Source organism: Equus quagga, chromosome 22 (assembly GCF_021613505.1).
Source record: "Equus quagga isolate Etosha38 chromosome 22, UCLA_HA_Equagga_1.0, whole genome shotgun sequence".
In the NCBI taxonomy this organism is placed as follows: Eukaryota; Metazoa; Chordata; class Mammalia; order Perissodactyla; family Equidae; genus Equus; species Equus quagga.
The window spans coordinates 7,009,525-7,029,529 of NC_060288.1; the positions used below are offsets into that span (position 1 = coordinate 7,009,525).

Sequence of the window (20,005 nt, forward strand, 5' to 3'; positions counted from 1 at the left end):
GGGAATTTTCCAGCTTCCCAGATCCCTTCCTGCTTTGAAATGGGCCATCTCTTTCTGGATTGTGGTTGCCTGGGAAACTGTAGCCCAGCTTTGGCCTCAGAAGGCATCTCCATGGGCTTAAAAGTCTTTCCGATTGCTATCCTTCCAGTAGGGGCCATCGCTGAGAAAGCCATCTCTCACTGAACTGCCACATTTCAGCAGCAAAAGAGAATGAGGGAGGAGGCTGTGATGATAGGATTGGGGTAGGGCAGCATCAAATTTTTTTTTCTAAAAATATCTTCAAGATCAGTATTATATTATAATCTCCTAAAGGAAATAAAATGTATCCTTCCTTCCTTCGTTCATTCGATAAAATACTGATAAAATTGTTCTAGGTGCTGCTAATATATGAATAATAATAATATCTTCAAAACTCCGCTTTAGCCTACACCCTTATGAGGAGAGCCAGACAGTAACAACACACAGATAAGTAAACATGATGATTTTTTTTATGTAAGAAGCGCTGTCTGAGTGCAGAACACAGTACACTGGTCTCAGAGTTTCTTTTACCCCAATTAGTCTAAAAATGAACTTTTGGTATCATGCTTTACAACTAACAAGACCTTTTCACATATACGTCACACTGTCCTCATGACAACGTCATTGTGGGCACAACAAGTATTATTATTGATGAAGTAATGAGGTGTAGAGAGTTAGGGACTTGCACAAAGTCACATGTCAAATAAACTATAGAGCCAGGCCTTGACACCAGATCTTCTTACTCCAAATTTAGTGCGACTTCCTCCATCCTTTGCCACTTCTCCTCATCTCCAAGATTATGGAGTCTGTGAGATCTCCTCTGACAATAGTCAGGGACTGAGAGTTAGGGATAAAGAGGAATGTTTGTTAGTGGGGGAGGGCTGTGGAGCCGTTCAGCCAAGAATGAGTTTTTCATGAGAGCAGGAAAGTTCCTTAAGTGGCCTTTGGCTTAGCAGAGGCTCTGCTTCATCTCTTCTTGACGTTGTCCCTGGGAAGAGGGGAGCTGGGGTGGATGCAATGGGGAATGTGGGGAAAGTTGTCATTTCAATGTTGTCTGTTATCCATCCACATGGCCCCTGGGGCCCTATTTTCAGACTTGTCTGCTTGCCCAGAAAGGGGCAGGCCCAAGTTTCACAGAAATTAGAAGCACATACACTTGGCCTAACCAACAGAAATGATGAAGAGATGCATGCTGGTTCAAACCAGTGCCTTCAACACTCAAGAGCAGGGGGGGACCTTTTTTCTGCCTGCTTCAATGCGAAGACCTCTAATTAGAATCAGAGCTGCATAGAATATTAGAATTGCCATGAATTTTAGAGATGACAGTCCAACTACTTCATTGTACAGACAAAGGACTGAGAGGCAAAGTGAGTTGGCTCGAGTCATACAGTGATTTATTTAATCCTGGAGCTGGGACAGGAATACAGACCTCCTGACTCCCGACCTAGTGCTCTTTCCTCCCCATCTGGCTGCCTTTTGAGTTAGCCACAAAAATCAGAGCTTGGTGACAGCTCAGGCAGAAGAGTGGTTGCTGGGCTAGAGGCCGTTTTCCACCATCACCTGTGACTGTTGTGTTCAGCCTCGCGAACACCTCCTTGAAGCCTCTGGCAGCCTGGTCCTGTGATTACTGCAGAGAGAAGGTGGTAAATCAAGGTCTGTGTGGGGAACAGCATCATCAGTTCTGGCATGTGTATCTAAGCAAGAAGTGCCTCTCAGGAAGGACCTCACTCCCTGTTGCAACTATATCATACCTTTAACAAAAAGTCACTTTGAGGTCACTGTTTTTTGTCCAGTATTTCAATACATTAAATGCAATTACTTCATTGTTGATTTACCTGTCATTACAGGCATGTGTTTGAACATGATTTATTGAGTGAATTTTGTGCCAGTTGACTTGCAATAGATTGCACAATATTCAAAGGGGCTCATTTGCTTGGCATTACATTAGAGGCATGATGATTGCAACACAAAGCAATGTAAATGAATTCTGAGAGGCTCCATCATTCATGTTGTCATGTACTGAATCCTATTATTATTTATTACCATAATTGTACTGTGTTTCCTGGGGCGATAAATTAGGACTGATGGGCCCCGCTGACAGTCAAGGGCTGGACTTGCTCTATATAATTTAATAGGGATACTGTAGGGTCTGTGTGTTTGGAGGCGATTTTGGTAATGGTGAAAATGAAAGAGAATTTTTTTTAGAAAAAGTACAAAAACCTTCCAAGGTTTTTTTTCCCCCCTCTTTAGTGCCTTGGCTGCGTTTTAAGGCGTTGATAAAAACTGAACTATAGGGAAGAAAAGTTCTGTCTTTCAACACAAGATGGTTAAAGCTCATGGCCTCATGCCACTTTTCCACATCGAGAATGCTGACAGGTGGTGTTAACTCTCACACAAGCAGGGCATTATCATGCACAAGGAAGCTAGAACCGGCTGAGAGCTCAATGGTCAGCACGACGGCAGTCATATTAACATATTAACATATAAGGCTGATGGACTCTGGATATCTCATCTAACAGGGCAACGCTTCTGAAGAAACTGAAAGGTATGTTTTCCTGGAACAACAGAGAAGGAGCAGCACAGATTATAGATAGAAAATTGCTTTACAAGACGTTAATGTGCTATGCAAATACCAGCGTAAGATACTATTAAAATCATACAATGCAAGTGCTGGAAGCCATCTTAGAGATGACTCAGCTCAACCATCTCACTTTACAGATGAGAAAACCGAGATGCAGGGAGGACACAGCCAGCAATTAGAATGGTCATTAGAAATATCCTGCTAACCCAAATCATATGAAGATTATCATCAACTGGCCTTTGGGTTTGAGTGACGTCAAAGAGAGCTGAGGAGTAGTGGAGTATAGAACTGGACATTAGCTCAGGGGATGGTCAAGGGAAAAGCCCCAGATAGTCTTAAACCTCCCCTTGGATCTCTCTTTTGTTTAACGACAAAGGAGTAGACTGTGAATAAAGCTAGAAAGTAGTTGTTAGTCAAATGCTGCTGGCCAAGAATCTCTTAGAATCCACATTTAGCATAATCCTATTGGATCAATTTTATTTCAGGAAATAATCAATCTGTCTTTGACCCTGGGTCACAGGTCAGGGATTTCATCACGGCCTGGAAAGAAACTTTTTGATAGTTTATGCACATGCCTGGGGTGCTCTGTCTTTATCTATTGCAATCACAAATATCCTGTTTGGGAGCTCAATGTATGTAAAAAAGGGGATCCTGCTGAATGAAACTAGGAAAGAGGTAGAATTCTGTTTAGGGAGTTAGGGAGTTAGGGAGTTAGGAAAGAATTGAAACCAGAGTCGGTTTAGGCTGATAGACATAATCTTCTCAGTAGAGGCCTCATCTAAGTAGTTTTATTTTCTATTACTCAAGAGCTTAGAGGAAAGATTTCATCCTATTTGCCTGAATTCAGCTGTGTTTCTATGTGGCACTAAATGGTTTTATTCAAATTGATTCAGGCAGTGCCATAAAATCGATGCATTGCCACCTAGTCAATCAGATTGGGTTGTTAAAACAAGTGAACTAATCAGCCACTTCTTAAAAATCAGATCAGATCATCTGTGTGTGATTCTCCTGTCCCCTGGGCAACTGGCATTATAGTCAGAAATCAGCCCCAAACCTCCTATAGTTCTGACCCACCTTAGCCCCATCCCTATAGCTAAGGCACCAAGAAATGGCTCCACGTTTGGCCAGTGGCACACACGATCCAGACAGCGCCCTGTGCACCCCATTGGGTTGGAGATGGCAGTGGGCTCTTGGCATCTTCACGTCTCACAGCAGGAGGCAGAGTCTTCTGTTTTAGAGCATTAAGGAGCAGTCTGCGGTAGCAGCAATCAAGTAAAGGAGGCAGAAAGCTGTTGGAGAAGGAAAGCAGTTGCTCATTGCCTATTACCTTGTCCCCTGAAATGGGGTGCTGGATTTACAGGTGGCTCCCCAATGTAAAGTGGCCCCATCATGTCTTTCTGGATGACCTCAGGGGTTCTGAGATATCTCGGTCAACAGAAAAGCTACGTCCAGCTTCACCACAGGCTGACCCTCGAGACTGAAGTCTTTCATTGACAAAGGGAGGCAAGTAATCAGGCCATTAGCAAAAGGCCATCCCAAACTTGGTATTTAGGTTCAGATTCCTGCTTTTAGAAAGACCCTGGCTTGGGGCCTAAGTGGCTGCAGTGTCTCTCCATCAAAAATTTGTTCTTGCTGGTGTCCTGTCTTTTGCTGGACTGAGGAAAGTAACAAAGTGCATTTATCTATTTATATCATGTTTGTGGCCATATCAGTCCATTAGAATGAAATCACCAGCACCAAAACAGGACTGGAAAACAGTAATATGGATGATAATTTTGACATTAAAGTAGAAAAATATTATGCATAATTCACGAGATTCTGGATGTGGGGCAGACTTCTGTGTGTCCGAAGCAGAAGCTCTGGCCAGCTTGGGGCCCAGGTCCCAAATACACAGAAAGGGGGTCCACCCTGTTTTCTGACCACTGGCAGATTTACTAGCCCAGGATTCACTGTTTGAACAACTTATTAGACCAGGAAAGGTAACAAAGTAAAAGGAGAGTAGGGACTTTGGGTGGATATAAGAACATTTAAGTTAAGAAGGTGATTATGACAACATGGAAGATGTTGGGCAAAACCCATGCCTGTTAGTCAGTGGTCTAAGCTCATCGTGATGTGAGTTATTCGTATTCTAGACTAGGATCAATTTACACCAAATTTACCTCTTAAATATCTTCTTGCACCTTTTTTGATGGTGTGCAAGGATGTAATTGAAAATAATTAAAATGTAAACATTTGTCATGTTTAGAAATAGTTCTCATTTCCTTCTTCCTCAATCATTTTCACAGAGAGAGAGAGAAGGAAATCTGCTTATGCTTGGACACATTTTTCTTTAAATCAAGCCAATGGCAGCCCAGTGAAGCTCAGGTGTGTTTTCCCCAGTGTACTAAAGATATGTGCTTCAGGAAGCAGGACCCAGTGGGAACCCCAGACCTGTGGCCTTTCTCCTGGAAGCTCGTATCTCAAAGCTGGCCGAGCTCTCCTCCCACGGAACAAGCTGGATCCTTTCTTTGTATTCCTTTAAGGGATATTCTCTTAAGGTTCATACAATGTTTTTAATCAGAACGGCCCTACCCACAACCACAAGTTTTGCTGGCTAGTCAGAAACACCTGTTAACAAAGTAGAGGATGACACTTCCCTCTGTTCCCTGGCCACTGCAAAGTAAGCTTTCTGCAGTGAAACCCTGTAAATCCTTTGAGGTACTGACCTGGAAGGTGGTAGTAGTTAAGGGCTCAGAATGCGCTGAGTAAGGAGATTGGCTGGTGAAGAAACACTGTGATCAACAGAGAACATTTTAGGGCCTTTCCTTTTGGAGGAGAAAGCTCTGATGTGGCTAGTTGTCCCAGGGGCGGAGCGGTTGGCCTGAGTAAGAGAACTTGAGTTTTGGTAAAAAACAACTTGGTTTGAAATCCTGACTCTGCCATTGTACTGAGCAGCCAGCGTCGAGGACCGCTGTGAGGACAGGCAGGGATTTTGTTGTGCAGGTGCTTGTGTCAACCGTGGCTCTCTGCTTGCTGTTCTGAACAGGAGTGCCGATGGAGACTGGCCTGCTCTGGGATGTATCCACTTGGATTTTCTCTGTGGAGAACTCCAGTAAGTTTGCTCTTGGAACAAATTCTAGATCCCTCCAATTTGGGCAGGCTAATAGGCCATGTTTTTTATAGTCCTGGGTGTGTATTTCTCTTGCCTGACAGCACTGGGGAGAGTACCTGGGGGGCAGGGGAAATGTTTGGATGAGGGTAAGAGGAAGGAATGTGAATGAAGAGTCCTACAAGGATAATGAGAGGCTTCCTCTCTAAGTCCTGAACAGCCCTCCCTCTTATATTTTCCTCACACCTTCCCAAAGGGAAGTTTCATTTCATACTGGTGGTAGGAGGGCTTCTAGAAGGACACGGGGCGTCCTACTTCCTTGAAGAGAAACAGTATCATTGATAACTTGAAACCCAATTAGATCAAGAGGGAAATGCTTTGTTGGGACTGGAGGGGCCAGAATAGAGTTTTAATGAAAAACACATTTTATTTCTAAAGTGACTGGTCTTATGTTTATCCCAGAGAAAGTCCTCAGGGTGCAGAGGAGAGAAATGTAATAAAATGATAATGAGGGGGCCCAGGACCCTCTCGAAGGTACTGTTGCTGTAAGCAGTTACTTCAAGGAAGTTCCCTGCTGCTTCTCCAGGCTTTTGGGCGTGCCTGGCAGACCTTATTCTTATTCCAAATCAATGCATGTGGAGGCAGCCCCCTCAAAAGCTGAGAGAAAAATGTGCTGAGAGATTGGCTCTAGAAATGGAAACAAAGAGTGGAAAAGGCTCTTTTTCTCATCACTTTGGTATAATCAGACCGTCTTCATAGCCTGAAGCTCTCCAGGTGTGCACGCCTGCTGTGGTCTAGGACTGTCGAGCTGGACCTTGCCTGAGCCGCGGGCCCTCCCTGGCCAGGCCGGAGGCAGGCCGTGAGCCTCCTTGGCCCTTCCCTGAGCCCCGCCCCCCAACCCCCACATCTCACCACTCGACTGTGTAGAAGAGGCAAGGAAGGGTGACCCAGGCCTCAAAGGAAAGAGAAGCTTTCATCTGAAGGTCTAGAAAGGCTCAGAACTCCTGATCCTGGCCTTTCCGCCAGTGAGTTCTTCTTAAACTTGAGGCAGCTTCACCCTGTTTGCACCACATGAGCCACATGGTCTTGCTGGAGAGAAAGATAATTCCTAAAGAATTAGAAGGTAGAGTCAACCACTGCTAACAGTTTCCCTTGCCATGTTGAACACCAAGGCCCTTGGCAACATTGCTCAGTAGTACTCAGGGTCTTATTTCTGATGCCCAGCGGAATTCCCTCTCCTCAGGACTGTGCTGACCGTGTATCTTCAGGGCTTACTATGTAAAAGTATGTTACATGTAGTATCTCATTTAATTCTCACCACTGTTCTGTGAATGACTACCATAGTCTCCATTCATCATCTTCATTTAACAGAAAGGATAAGTGGCTTATCCAAGTCATACAGCTGGTGGGTAGATTGAGAATTTGAATCTGTGCTCCTAACCTCTGCACGATTAGGTGAGAAGTAGGCTGGAGCTCCCCCTAGTGGTGGTCATGTGGAACCAACCGTTGCTACATTAATTGATGTGTGCCCAGTCGCCATTCCCCTTCCACTACTGCTCGCAGGTCTCTCTCCACCTCTTCTTCTCAAACCCTGGCCATTAAAGTTATAGTCTTAAATCCCAAATTTCATCCTCTCTCCACCTTAGCCTTTATTTTCATTCCTATCCAGAGTCCTAAATTCTTGTCTTATATCTGTCTAATTTGTAACTCTGCACTCTATCCCTTGGGACTCTTTATATTTAAAAAAAACTCACAGATCTGTCCAAATAAGTTTTTGTACATCATCCCACCTCCTAGCATTAGGCAACCTGTGCCTTTTCTCTGAAGACATGTTTCTCTTGTAATCATCTCCAACATGTCCTTCTCTTATTCCTTTTCCTTAACTGGACAGAAGGTGGTGTTGGCACAGCCGTTCTCTCCACCACTTCTCCCAACCATCGTTTTGTGACCTTTATCCAACAACCGTGCAAAGTTGAAATTCATATACCTTGCTTTCCTTAATGCAAGCAATTAAGATCATTGCTTTCCTTAATGACCCCAGCATCTGGCTCACAGTCTTTGTTTCCTTGCTAAAGTCCAGGGGACTCCAACATAAAAATTGATCATCCTCCCAGCTCCGTACTCAGGCACAGTTCAAGTTCCAGAGCCTCAGGGAGTTCTGTCTTGCCTCCACGGAGCTGCTTACCTGGGGGACAGTCAAGATCATCTTGGGCAGTTGGCTTTAAGTTCTCTGGAGCTAATGGGACTAGGTTTGAATTCTAGGTCTGCCACTGTGTGCCTCTGAGCAAATGGCTCAGCCATCTTAATTTATTCATTTGTAAAATGGGATAATAACAATAATGCCCTACTCACTGGGGTATTGTAAAGATTTAATGAGATTATACATAGAAACTGCTTAGCATACTATTTGGCACTTAAATACTACAATCAGTTTTAGCTTTAACTGCTATTATTATCATCACTGAGAATTCCTCCACTTACATCTCGAGCTCTTACATTTTGTGAGAGCATAACCTCCTCTCTGCTTTACTTTTCTTACTTCCTCATTTCATTAAAGCAACTTTTAAATCTTATCAGGGTCTTGGCCGTCCTTCATTTCTGGTTGGCTTCCTGTTAGGTTCTGAGTGGTACTTCCACAACCTCCCTCCCCTCTCCGGCTCCACCCCCGTCTCCTCCTCCTCTCACTCTCAGGGGATTGCCTTGTCTTTCACCCTCTGAGATGATAAAGCTCTCTGACCTGGGATCCTTCAAAGTCTTGCCTCTCACTAAGCACCTCTGCTTTTTCTTTGTTTGGTATTTCATGCGCCATCTCTTTCTTTGCTCTTCTCACGGAGAGAGAGGACTGCACTTTTTCCTAATCCCAGTGAGTCTTTCCACCTATGCTCTTAACCCCCTCCCTTCTTAGTTCCTCTGAGACCATGATTCCACAAGTTTCCCGATCCAGTAGTCACACTCCTCATCCATTCTGTAAACTGGGTCTTGTAGAGAATCTCTCCTCCCCTAGCTTCCAGAAATCTGCATAATTCTGGTTCCTCCCCTTTAAAAGACTCATTTGATATCTTCTTTCTTTTCCACTCTGTAATTGTAAGCTATTCATTAGGCTCTGCCTATTGGGTTTTATTTTCCATTCTATACTCTCTCTCTAAGTGGTCTGCTTCACTCCCATATCCATGTCTTCTATAGCCATGTCTAGCTCCGTCATTACACACTGAAGATTCAGGTGCACATCTCCAGTTATCTGCTGGGCGTAAACATCACGGGTTCAGTTACATCTGAGTTGAGCTATCATCTCTGTTGTTATCATATCCCATCCACCAGCCCTCCCTCAACGTCTTTCTTTCTAACTTCGGTATTTTTGTTAATGGTGCCACTCTTCTCCTTTGTCCATAGGCTTGAAATTTTGGAGTCGGTGTTTAAATTTCTCTCTACAGTAATCATTGCATCTAATCAGTTGCCATTTTCCTTAGAGTCTATTTCCAGAATGTCTTTCGTCTCTGTCTCCTTCTTTATACTTCTGATGCCTCTAATTTGACTCAGGGCCTCATCTTCTTGGACTATTATAACACCTGCCTAAGTAATCTCTTCACTTCCAGATTCTCTTTATTCCAGTATAGTCTGTCTTTATACTGTTATTTGTTTGTTGCTTTCTAAAGTCAACTGTGTTCATGACTCAATTCATTCACTCAATAATTTATTCAATAATTCATTCATTTGTAAAATTTATCGAGTTCCTACTTTGCACCAGGCCCTACAGAAGGTAGATAAAATAAGACACAGTATTGTTTACATAGAGTTATTAGCTAACTGCTATAATGTAAAACTCCAAAATCTCAGTGGTCCATATGGTAGAGTGACAGCTCAGTGCAGATTTGAGGCAGTGGGAAGAGTTTCACATAGACTGTTGACGCCCAGTCTTGCCATCTAGCGGCTTTGTCATCTGCTAGAACTCTGGAGACCTCCCCCGAATCCTCTGCACTTGGTTTGCAGAAGAGGGAGCGCATGAACGAACACATGAGAAGGCTGAGAGGCCAGGTCTAGAAGAAGCACACATCATTTCTACCCACATTTCACTGACAGAACTGTGTGGGGCTGGGAAAAGTAGTGTAGCGAAAGGCACCAAAGGAAAAGGAGAAGTAAGGATATAGATGAACCTGAGCAGCCCCCGACACTGAGAGCATACAGGGTTTTTGAAGGGCAGTCAAATAAACTGACAAGTGAAACACAATGCACCATAGCCCATTGATTTAGAAGCAGGCTTTGGGCTGGACTTTCAAGAAATCCTCAGCTTTAGCTCCAAGAGACCTTGCCCAGTTTAACTACTCGAGAAACCTGTGTGCTCCAAATGGAACTGCTTGTTCCTAAAGCAAACCTTGTGCTTTTTTCTCCTCTGAGTCTTTGTTTGTGAGTTTACCCAAGAATTTTCTTCTTTTACATCGCCATTTCACATGAAAAAATCCCACCTTTCCTTCAAGATCTGTCTCAAAGGCAACCATGAAGTCTTCCTTGGCTTTTGTCCCCCTTTTAAAGCATCCACATCTCTCTGTGTGGCATATTGTTCATTCTGCATTGTATCATAGTAAGGTCTTATCTCATTACCAGACCATGTGCTCTAGACGAAGTGTAGGCAAAGCTGCTGCTGCTCTTCGTTTCTCCTGAAACATGTAGCACAATGTCTTGAGCAAAACTGGAATATAAGACATATACTTTGTTAAACTGAATCCTTGTTTTTTGTTGTCATTTCTTATCTCCCCAACCATACATTAAACTTGGAAAGCTTAGGGCATTCCTAACAAAGTGCCTTATATGTGACCTTAATAGGCGTTTGTTGCTTGGTTTATTGGGTAATTGACAAAGACAGAGCATGGCATAGAGATAGCGCAAGGGACTCAAGCTCTTGTCCCGAACCTACGTACACTAGTTGTGGGACCTCAGGCAAGCCACTACGCATATTTAAGCTTCAGTTGGATCATCTATAAGGGTTGAACTAAATGATTTCCATGTTACTTTCTAGTTCTAAGAACTAGTTCTATGCCTTGCTGACTCCTCCAGGAACAACCCTAGAGCTCTGGTTTGGAAGCAAAATGGTTTAAAGAGAGCCCAGTTTTCTGGGCTAGAGTAAAGAAGTTAGGTAAAGAGAGAAGGATATGCTCAGTTATGTTGAATCATTGGATTATGGGCGGTTGAGGGTGAAAGAATGAAGGAGAGAGATCCTGATAGCCTGAGGAGAGAAGCTGAGTTCGGGCAGAAGGATGAGTACCTGCAGCCTGAGGAATCTCGTAAAGCTGGGGTTTTCAATATGAATGGAGAAGAGGAGGGCTTCCACCCGGAGGGAGTTGGGAATTCATCAGGGTATTTTTATCAACATCATAATTGGCATTTCATTGTGGATGGAGCCAAGGACAACAGGCATCCTGCCATGCACTGGGCAACCCCACACGTCAAAGAATTACCTTGTTTCACATGTAATTTTCAAATGTCCCACTGGACATGTATCTGGGTAAAAGACCTATTTAGAATTATCTGAGCCTAAATCTATGTCATGTATAAACACCAGAATATTTTTTACACTGTTTTGAAACTCAATGAATTTTTCAGTAAAGCATCAATTCTGTAAATTGACAGAAAATAGTACTTTAGTTTGTTTGACACTTCACCAAAAGTTGTTCATCATTTTAGAGCATATATCATTAACACAATGCCACCGCACTGTTTGAATCATAATGAAATGTTCCAGTATCAGTCCACATTCATAGCCAATGCTTTCCTGCCATTGCATGTAAAAGAACAGGCACCTGAAGACTACACGCTTTCTTCTAGAATGCTACACTATGTGCCGTCTTCTAGAATAGTCGTGTTGAGTATTTACATATTGAAACCCTTTCCTTGGATTTCTCCTTCACATTATTACAAGTATGGTGCTACATGATTTTTCAAATTATGTGTAGAGGTAGGTTATATTATTTTTGAATTTCACTACAGGATAATAAATGCAGTGGTTTAAATACTTAATATAAAAAGAACATTAGATGTAATTGGACCAAGAACCAGTGATGTAAAGAATTGAAGAGTTCATGAGAAGCTGGCCATGGAAGATCACATGGAATCCAGTTGTATTCTCAGTGGGACAAGATTAGTCTTTGAGTCTGCTATATGGACTTGCAAAAGTGTAACTTTTATGTAGTTCATCCATTTCTAATATCCTCACGTCTACAAAAGAAATCTTCTCCTAGTAACTAATATCTGCTTAATGTTTTATGGTTCACTGAATATTTACATTTAAAATATTTCATTTGGTTCTCACAGCCAGCCCATGAGGTAGGTGTTGGTCGTTATTATTATCCTTGTTGTTTGCTGAGGAAATTGACATAATTAGAAGTTAAGTGACTTGCTTTAGATTATCTCTCTGGTATGGGGTGACATGGCACCTCTTAATCACATTTCCTTGTTGTGTCAGTCACAGTGGAACGATGACATTTTATTGGTACAGAATGCACAAGCAAACATGGATTCAAGCATTGATTCTGAGTCTCAATGGCGTTAACATCTTGTCAAATTTCTATGAGAATAAAATGAGGTACTATATGTAAAGTGTTAAGAACAGAGTTTGGCATATTAAAGGTATTCAGTACTGATGAATTCCTTTCCAAACTCCACGGCTACAAGAAGGTATACTGGTTATTCTCCTGGATGCAGAAAAGACTAGGTGTACTAGGTGGTCATGGAGAGCTGGAAGCATCTTGTGTACAAGTGGAAAGTGTAAGGGTAGGCTTATGTAGAGATCTTCTTGCTTTGTCAGTGGTCAAGACATATCAAGGGAGCATTCTTCCCATGCTAGGATTTAAAAATTTTCCCTTTTGTGCCATCTTCGCTAAAGCCACTATGCACTCTTCATCTAACCTGAATAGGTGCAAGAGCTTGACCTTTGGTCTGTAGCTCACTCCCTACTCAGTTGCATTGGTGGAAAACTTCGCAAACAGGAAGATGTCCAACACAGCCCTGGAAGTCTCAGAGGAGGCACTGAGGCCTCAGCACACAGCTTTGAATTTCCTCCCACCCTCATTTCCCAAGCATGGACTCAACCTGAATAAACAGAGGTGGAGGAAAACAGGAAGGGGTAAAATAACCCAGCGGAAAGTAAGCACCCAGCAAAGACATAGCCCTGCTCTCTGCCTACTCAGCTCTGCTGGAAGTTGAGAAAATCAGAATCTATGAGGAAAGGCCTCTCTTGTGTTTCTGGTCTGTCTCCAATTCTGCCCACTCTTCTGCCAGCACACCCTGGCGTGTGTACACACACATGCACACAGACCCCTACTTCATCACTCCCTGTCCTTCCCATGTAATAGGCTGACCCTGTGGAGGTTCTGCAGGACCACAATACCTTTGTTCTAAATTAAACTGTGGGTAGAATACCATTAATTAAGATTTTTCTGCAATGTTCATCTCCCTCCTTGTTAAGCTTTTCACCAATGCTGTTGACGGTGGAGCTGGCTACTGAGTCAATCACGCCCCTAAATGAATCACTGTCATGGATGAAAAGCTTTGGTCTAGTGGTCTGGAGTCTCGGATTGTTGTTTTAGCTCTGCCTCTGCCACTTTTGAAATCAGATCAGTCCTCTTAGCTTCAATTTCCTTGTTTGTCAAATGACAGTATAGGGCTAGATGATATCTAGGGAAAGAAAGCAAGATGCTGTTTATCCTAGTCTAAGGCTGTGAGCATGCAGAAGCCCTTCAGCTATTGAAGACGTGCGGACTTTTCTCTAATAAAAGGAGACATGGTATCCACTTGAGAGGACATTCCTCTGTCTGAGAGATAGACTGTCTCTGGGCAGCCAATCAAGTCTCTCAGATCTCTCAAAAGGCATCTCTGGGAAATGTGCAGAGCTAGCCTTTCATTATTTTGAAAGTATAGTTGCAGGCTTTCTATCACTAATTTAAAAGGGGAAATGCATAACTGGTCCTACACATAGCAAAATACGCATTCTGTAACACACATTTGCTATTGCTTCTCTAAATTTCTACCATTCAGGAAAGATTGTTTTTAGGGGAGGAGAGAACTGGATAACTTCATCCCCACACATACTTCTTGCTCTAAACATGGCCATTATCCCAACATTCCTTTGCATGTGAGGTTTGTTGAACATGACCTATAAGCTAACATGATCTATAACCTCAAGAAACGTCTAGAAACTTCAGACCATTTCCGTCCTGGCACAGGAGCATGGAGCTGGGGTTGTTGGCTGAATGCCTCCAGAAAGTTGGCCAGATAGCCATAATCAAGGTCATTGTCTCCTCATAAAGGGTAAGGGACCACTCGTCTTCCCATGACTTTGGGCAAATGCATTTTTATTGTCCCACTCCTGACAGATGATACATGCCTTTCCATCAAAAAAAGCTCTTTCCTGTAACCCCTCTTGGGCATTCATAGGCTTTTGGCCTGAGGTTTGCTTCTTTTAGCTTTCTTGGTGGGGTTGGGGAGGGAGAAGCTACGTTTTCAGAGCCTTCTGTCAATACACAGGCAGGTCTTCTCCAGACAATGAGACCACTGTGCGGGAGAGGAATGCCTGCTTGGGCAGATCCCAGGTGGCTTGATTTAGGAGGTGTGCAATATCTGCCAGGCACCACAGAACCATTGTGATGCCAGTTATGTGCCAGAGGAATCCGGGATTCAGAGAGAGATTTAAGCACCTGGATTTGCGGACTTGCTCTGTAGGAGCTTGGCTGGGTTTCTAATTTCCCTCCCTGTTTTAGGGCATACATTCCTCAGTAGCTGGTGATGTGTTCAGTACGGTCTTAACCTGTGCAGACTTTCCAAAGTTGTTTTTTGACTCCTTTCCTCATTCCATCTTTACCAACCTCCAGAGCTTCCGGATCTCAGGACCCCATTGATCCATGTTTCCTTTGAATTCTTTGCTCTGGGACTAAGGTCAAACTGTCCCCTTCAAGGCCTTGAGAATGTGACTGTTGCCAACTCATTTGTTAGTCTGAAGAGAGTCATGGTGCCATCAATATACCATGAAGGTAGTCTTTTGGAGGTGATGATGTTAGATTTAAAACTGAAGTTTATGTTTACAAATTACTAGCACAAGCACCTTAAAGAGGTTCAAAATGTGAGTAAGCCACCATCACTACCGTTGGTTTCAGAAACATACCATTTTTATCATGATTTAGGGATCAGAAGGCACGATCACTGTTACTCAAATGTCACCATGTTCTCCGCTCTACCCCTCTCCTCATCCATGCCCTGGAAGATAAATTACTGAAATTCATATTATTGAAACTTGTACTTCTGAAAATGTAATTCTTTGTGCACTTATCTCCTCCCTATAAGTAACTTAAGCCAAGGGATTATATATTTTCATTTTTTTCTTTAATCAGTGTTCAGAAAGGGCCAGGCCTTTAACAAATATTTATCAATAAATGAATGGGATTCATGCATTCTGATTTTAGACATGAAACTAAAGAATATATACCCTTAGTCAAGTTACTTTATATTTATAAGCTTAGAATTTCATGTCTAAAAAAATAAAAGGTCTTTCATTAGATAATTTTGGAAGTTCCCTTTAGCTCCAACATTCTAAGACCCTTTTTCTTATTTAGAGACGACTGGGATTAGGTTTTGCCCAAATTTGATTACTATAAAAGGGAAATGATAAAGCTGAAGTTACAGGATTATCTCAAGAAATCTTCAGAATAAGTTAGGTCAATGGCATTTCTAAGGCCCATTACGAATTAGAACATCTTTCTCCATGATGGGTGGTGCAAACCGCACTGTTAATTCATGCATCACTAATTCTATGCCTGGGGCTTAAATTGGAGAGAGGGAAGCATAAATGCTGGCAGTGCTCCCCACATCTGTCAAACATCTAAAAATGGGTGAAATGTGGTTAAGATAGGTATAAATGGTAGTCTTTAAAGGGAAATATAGGATTAATGTATTACTTTTTTTTTACTTGCCTTCTTAGGATGAAGAAAAGAAGAGATTTTGAGCAAATTGTAAGAAAAGTCATGGCTACTGAAATGCCTCAGAAGGAGGTGACACATAGGAAAAACAGATTCTCTATCTCTCAGATGACATCTCAATCTCACTGCTGTCACCACTTGGAAAGAATTTTGAGTAAAAGAAGTAAAATGCTTTTCTAGTAGAAATCCCTTGTCTGAAGGTCACAGAAGCCTACATATGGATTGGCTGTGGGAATTCTGATACCCTCCCAGATATTTTTAAAGAATCCAGAAGAGTCCAGGATTAAAGGGAAGTGCAAGGTAAGGCTTGCTCTGTCCCATCACCTTTTGTACCCAATTCCTACTCTGGAATAAATCACTGGCCTCTCCTTTCTCTTTAGCCTCCCACAGCTGCTGTCCCTCTCCCCATGTGTGGACATACCCTTCCTTCCTCATTCAGCCAGTAGCATGAGCCCAATGCGATTGAGTGTAAGAGACTTAGTGGTATTTGGGGTGAAATGGAGGGTACTACATTGTAGCACAAAATAACATAGAACCTGAAACCATGTTTTCAGCCTTCTGGCCAAAGAAAAGTTTTCAGAAAATATCTTCGCCCTGAGGCTGCCTGCTCTTGCCAGGGGTTGGGGCCACTTTCACCATGGCTCTAAAACTTTCCTCTTTTGTTTTCCATTTCAGGATTCCCATTCTCTTCCGAAGCATCAAAGAGAATATAACCAGAATTTTTTTTTGCTGGGAGAAGATTGTCACTGAGCTAACATCCATTCTGGTTTTCTCTGAGGACCATTGTAAAAATTCATTCTCTTGGGTACTATCTCAAGCCTAATAAGAAGAATTTAGGGAGGGAGGGAGGTTGAGTTCAGAGCCCATGATTCTGAAATTCAAAGACTCTTCTTGTGTTATACTTAGGTAGCTGGTCTCAGGACAGGCCATTAGGAGCTGCTGCCAGAGAGCACAATCCTCTAAGGTCGGTCCAATTTTCTCTGTCCTCTCACTCCTTCCCTTCCCGCATTTATATCTTGCCTCTTTCTCTCCCTTCTAGTTTTTGCTCTCTTTCTCCTTTCCTCTATCAAATATTAGGTTCTCCATATATGCCTGGTACTTGGCCCCATACTTTCATTGCTCTGCCCCATTGTGTTCGAGTCACCCCCCTTCAATTCTCCTTTGCCTTTTCCCAGCCTCAAGCACCCCAAGTCGCGAGGAAACAACCCGGTCTCCAGAGGCATCTATCTGAGCATTTCCTGAGTCATCATCTCCCCTCTCGTATCCAAATGTTTCAGGGGCATCTGGGGAGGCTTTCCAAAGTTACTGTGATGTTGCTTGGGAAATATTAAGATATTAATCCTGTATCTCATTTGATGGTGACCATTATCATTTGCAGTGGAGCTGCTCTTCACTTCTATCTTCTTTTAGAATCACTTATAGCTGAAAATGTCTTAAGGGCCCAATGAGGCTGAATGTAAAATACATAATATCTTCTAGATAAAAAGACAATGGGGAAGATCCGTCTCTTAGGAAACCAGCTTGCTACCTCCAGGGACAGTACCCAGGAAGAAGGTAGTCTACTCTGTTTCTCTCTTTCTTTTTTTAAACTTTAATGTAATGAAAACCACACCATTTAGAAATGATTCTAATTCCAGTTTCAAGTCCCATTCTTTTCTCCAGTCATGCACGTACTTAGACTTTTTATTCCTTCATTAACACAGGGAAAATGCAAACCATTACGACAGTTAGCAGATATAATTTTAGACAAATACAACTTCTTATCAAATAAGCCTGCAATAAGTATTTGATGAACAGGGCTCTTCAATATAATTTCCAACACTAATTTAATGAGAAGTATCAAATGAATTTTTTTTATTCTGATATCTCCCATGAGACAAATGATACTTTGCAGACCTATTTTTAACAAATGAATTATTGACTTAAACTGGCACAATTAATCACAATATAATGGGATCAGGGGATGTTAGGGGCTCATTCATCATAGCTGATGATGAGTACCGACTCTTCCGAGAAATGAAACTCTTTAATCACTCCTAGATTAACAGTTACATGCTTTCAAATTTCAATCATAGGAAACTGGCAGCATAGAATGAAAAGGAGCCAGTGCTGGAGAAGAAAATGAAAGGGAGGCGTGCAGAGTTAGTTGTCTGGAGTCAGAAATCCAGCTCTGGCCAGTACTCCTCAGTGGAGACAGAAAAATGATTCATTAGAAAGGCAGTGTTGGTAATGGGCTGAGAACCGGGATGGCAATTAAAATTCTTGAGATCTGGGTTTAACTCTTCCATTGAAAGTCTGTGTGACTCCTGATAAACTGCCTGACTTCTCTGAACTTCATCTTCTTCATCAGCAGGATAAATATAGTACAAATTTCCAAGTAAAATTCACATGAAGATCAATTGAAATAACTACATTCTCATGTTTTGGACAATTTGAAAGCAGAGTTCCTTTCATGTGATCCTTAAAATTGCTTTCAGGACTGTTTGTTTTCCATCCTCAGGGCCCATGCCCATGCCTATTAAATGCTTTTGACTAATTAAAGAAAGATATGCAAGAAAATGTGAAAGCCAAATAAGGAACTCAGGAGAAGACAGATCCACTCATTCAGCTTCTATGTGAAGCCCTCCTGTTATTGAAAGATGAGTCAGATGTGACTCCTGTTCTCCAGGAGTTCACAAGAACGTTGGGCAGACAGCAAGAGAGTCACATCGTCTGGACACAAGCAAAAGTGAAAAAGCAATAAGATTTTATTTTGTTTTTTTCAATCAAAGACATGCACATAGTTAGAAAAAATCAAATGGTCCGGAGGCTGCTCCCTTCCCTCACTGGGGACTGTGCTCCCAGTTTGCCCATTTTGGTCCAGGTTTATGCCTGTTTTCCCAGCATAAATATTAATAACACCTGCTTTTACTCTCAAAAGTGTCTAAGTTTGGATAATACATTTTTAGTCAACCTAATTTTAACCATGTCTTTCTTCTTTATTTTATTTTTTATTTTTATTTTTTTTGTTTTGAGGAAGATTAGTCCTGAGCTAACATCTGCCAACAATCCTCCTCTTTTTGCTGAGGAAGACTGACCCTGAGCTAACATCCATGCCCGTTTTCCTCTACTTTATATGTAGGAGACCTGCCACAGCATGGCTTGACAAGCTCTGTGTAGGTCCACACCCAGGATCCGAACCAGCGAACCCTGGGCCACCAAAGCGGAATGTGTGAACTTAACCACTGAGCCACCAGGTTGGACCCTCTTTCTTCTTTTTTGTTATTGCCAAATATCTACATACTAAGATCATATCGTTATTTTCTTTAGTTTATCGTTGTGATATATAGTCCACTTACTCTCTATCTTTCTGGATTTGGCATAGCTCACACCTCCCTGGCCTTCCCTCCCCTCCTTCCAATATAGTTAAAGAAGAATTCCGAGTTTCTTCTTTTGTCCCCCTCTGCAAGTTCAATCATCATATTTAAACCTCGTATCATATTCTGTAAGGATAGGTCTCTTGACTCCCCATTCTTCTGTTGACACTCCCCCATTCCCTCTGTTTCTACACCCTCTGTACCTGTAACTGGCATCTGGTAGACATTTACTTTTATATCATCAAGGTTGATTTTTCAACCTGATATTTTACTTCTTCTTATTTGTACATTTGCTGCTCTTTGTCCTTGATCGCTTTTCCCCAATGTGTTTTTCTGGGAAACTCCTCATTCTCCAAGAAGCTGCTAAAGGGCCTATCCCTTTGTGATGTTTTCATTCAGTATTCCAGCAAAGCCAGGCACTTCAGCTTTGTGCTTCCACAGATTCCAACAGATTGCACTCTACTGCAATCACTGCTTTAGATTGATATGGCTTCTACTGAATCTGAGCTCCTTGGGAAACACTTCAGTTCTTGGAAGATAGTAACAGTTAAATAAATATTTTTGGCATACACAAATAAATAAAAATCAGTTCTGATTCAAAATGGCATTTGGCTTAAGGTTCCTTGTGTAGCCTCTTACTAAAATATTTTTTACTGAAATACTGATTAAAGTATAGAATAATATTTTTAAAAATCTCATACCACCACTAAAATTTGGTACTGACAGATAACCAGTGGCAAATACTTTATATAAGCAGGACTGCTTATGTACAGATGCTTTAGAAATGAGGATTTGAGTCCAGACAAGGAGCCATGACTAGTGAGAGAAAGAGAATAAAGAGAATAAGGAATGAAGAGAGGAGGAAAGAAGCTATAAACACTAGCAATGATGATGTAACCAGTTATATAAAAGAAGATCATTTCTTCTTTACTTCCTCACCTGGATCATTTCTTCCTTATGTCCCTATAAATATATATATATATATATATGAACACCACTCCAA

At 42.0% G+C, this 20,005-nt stretch overlaps 1 long non-coding RNA gene across 1 annotated transcript; it reads left to right on the forward strand.

Annotated features, from left to right (window-relative positions):
• The first annotated feature begins 5,562 nt into the window (after positions 1 to 5,562).
• On the forward strand, positions 5,563 to 17,453 carry LOC124231817 (uncharacterized). Its single transcript, XR_006886692.1, has 4 exons — positions 5,563 to 5,690; positions 15,649 to 15,946; positions 16,322 to 16,451; positions 16,553 to 17,453. It is a non-coding gene; the product is annotated as an uncharacterized LOC124231817 (long non-coding RNA).
• Positions 17,454 to 20,005: the final 2,552 nt, after the last annotated feature.